The sequence below is a fragment of the Apteryx mantelli genome, unplaced genomic scaffold (genome assembly GCF_036417845.1).
Source record: "Apteryx mantelli isolate bAptMan1 unplaced genomic scaffold, bAptMan1.hap1 HAP1_SCAFFOLD_142, whole genome shotgun sequence".
NCBI lineage: Eukaryota > Metazoa > Chordata > Aves > Apterygiformes > Apterygidae > Apteryx > Apteryx mantelli.
This window is the reverse complement of record NW_027118497.1, coordinates 265,001-267,500: the sequence shown is the minus strand read 5'-3', so window position 1 is coordinate 267,500 and position 2,500 is coordinate 265,001. Positions and strand designations below refer to the sequence as shown.

Below are 2,500 nucleotides of genomic sequence, written 5' to 3'. Positions count from 1 at the left end.
GCGGCGCGCCGCACCGGCGGCGGTCGGGGCGCAGGGAAGCGCAAGGCAGCCGGCCGTCCCCACCCCGGAGGGGAACGGGGGACCAGCGCACCACCGGGAGAGTGGCGGAGGAGAAGCCCAGACGGCGGCCAGACTGGCGGTGGTGGCGGGCGGCGGCGACGAGGCGCGCCGGGCCACCGCAACCCACCCGACCTGGGGGGGGGGCCCCAGCGGGACGAACTCCGCGAAGCGGGCGCTCCGGGAGCGGGGGGTTTCCCCGAGTCTGCACTTAGGGGGACGAAGGCCCGGCCGCGCGGGGAAGAGGAGGCACCCTCTCCCCGGGGCACGGGCCTGCGAGGCGCCCCAGCCGCGCCACCCCGCACGGCGCGCGCCGCGCAGCGGTGGCCACCGCGCTCGGAGGGCGAGGAGGGCGGGCACAGGCGCGGCAAGGCACGCCGGCCGCGGCCGCTGCGGGCGGCCCGGCGCCGGAGCCCGGCGGGCAGGAAGACCGGGGCCGCCGGTGCACGCACCGGGGTCCCGGCTCCGCCGCCGACTCTCCGCCGCCGAGGCCGCCGCGCACCGCCGCCGCCGGCGCCGCCGCGCCTCCCCCGCCCCCCCACGCGCCCCCCCCGAGGGGCGGCACCGCTGCGCCAACGCGACAGCGGGGGTGACGATTGACCGCCAAGCGACGCTCAGACAGGCGTAGCCCCGGGAGGAACCCGGGGCCGCAAGTGCGTTCGAAGTGTCGATGATCAATGTGTCCTGCAATTCACATTAATTCTCGCAGCTAGCTGCGTTCTTCATCGACGCACGAGCCGAGTGATCCACCGCTAAGAGTTGTCTCGGTTTCGGTCCCCGCCGCGCGCGCGGGGGGACCGGGCAGCCTTCGGCAGCCCCTGAGGGCCCCCCCTCCGCTCCGCCTCCCTCCTCACGCCGACGCCGGCTGCTGAGCGAGGGACGGCCGAGAGCCAGAGAGAGGGGCTCGCCCCGCTGACCGTACGAGCACAGAGTGGGGGGGGAAAAAGGGAAAAGGAAAACCCGAACGAGAAGGGCGGGGAGCCCTCGCTCCCGACCTGGGACAACCCTTTGCTCGCTTCGAGTCCGGCCCAGGCGCCCAGGCTCGGCCCGGCCCGGCGGGGAGCAGCGCGCCGGCCGCGCCGCCTGCCTCGGGGACGCTGGGGGAGGGGGCGGCTCCCCGCGGACCCCCAGCGTCGGAGCCCGGCCGCCACCGGCAGCGGCACCGGCCGCTGCCCGCGCGCCCGCGGCCCACCGGCCCCGCGCTCCCCAGCTCCTCGCTCGCCTCGCCGGCCTCCGGCTCCGCCGTGGCCCCGAGGCGGCGCCCACGCCCGCGCGCGCGCACACACAGCCTCCCGGACGACACCACGCGCTCTCCCGTCCCTTCCGCGGACAGACGCCCGGCGGCGGGCGGGCGGGCAAGGCGGGACGGACGGGGACGGCGCCCGCTCTCCCCGTCTCCACGCGGAGAACGGGGGGGGCCGCCCCCGCCGCCCGCCTGCCGCCCGCCCGCCGCCCGGCGAAGCCGGGTTGGGCAGAGCGAGGCAGGCGCGCCGGATGGCGGAGTGCCGGCGGGTAGGGCGCCGCCGCCAGCGGCCACGGCGGCAGACCGAGAGCCCCGGCCAGGGAGGAGAGCGGATCGCGCCGAGGCGCGGCGTCCGCACCACCCGCGGTGGGTGGGGGCTCACCGTCCCGGCGAGAGCACGCGCTCGCGCCGGGGTCACGCGTTCGAGGCAGGCCGGCGCCAGCCGACCGCGCGGCGTCCCTCCGCCGAGACCAGACCGCGGAGAGAGGGGGCAGGGTACCCCTCTCCGTCCCGGCTGCCCGCAGGGCGAGCGCGGGGCGCGCCGGCTGGCATGGGGGGGCACGGCGCCCGCGCGCGCCGGCCCCCCGGCCCTCCGGCAGCACACCCGGCTGCCCCCCGGGTCGCATCGGGCCGCCCGAGTCTTTAAACCCCCGCCCGGCTCTCCCGCCGAGAACCCTCGGGCCCGGAGCCCGGGGCCCATGGCCATCCCTACCCGGGGCGGCTACCGGCGGCCGCGGTGGCCGGAGGCCCTCCGCTCCTCCCGCCACCCCGCCCCCCCCCCCCGCCCGGCCCGCTCGCAGCACGGTCCCCGCGGCACGGCGCGGGGCGGCTGGAGCGGTGGGGGGGGGGGAGAGAAAGGGAAAGCGGAAAGGGCGGGAGGGCACGGCCGGTGCGGCGCTCACGGCGCGGCGCCCGGGAGGAGCGAGCTGGCACACGGGACCACACGGGTGGGTCACCGAGGGGGGGCAGGAGGAGCGCGGACGCTAGGTACCTGGCCCTGGGGTGAGGGAAACGACCTGAAATCCCCGCGGGGGTGCCTCCCCCGCCGCCGCCCGCCGCCGGGCCGCCGCCGCCTCGCGGCGACGGCGGCAGCCTCGGCGGCAGCAGCGAGACGGGACGCGGAGGGGAAACCCGGCACCCGCCAGCCGGCTCCGGCGCCCCTCGGCGGAGCGTCCGCCCGCGGGGTGCGCCCGACACCCG

At 79.6% G+C, this 2,500-nt stretch overlaps 1 non-coding gene across 1 annotated transcript; it reads right to left on the bottom strand.

The window, feature by feature from the left end:
* Window positions 1–665: 665 nt before the first annotated feature.
* On the bottom strand, window positions 666–818 carry LOC136995678 (5.8S ribosomal RNA). Its single transcript, XR_010887222.1, has one exon. It is a non-coding gene; the product is annotated as a 5.8S ribosomal RNA (ribosomal RNA).
* Between the last annotated feature and the right edge of the window lie 1,682 nt (window positions 819–2,500).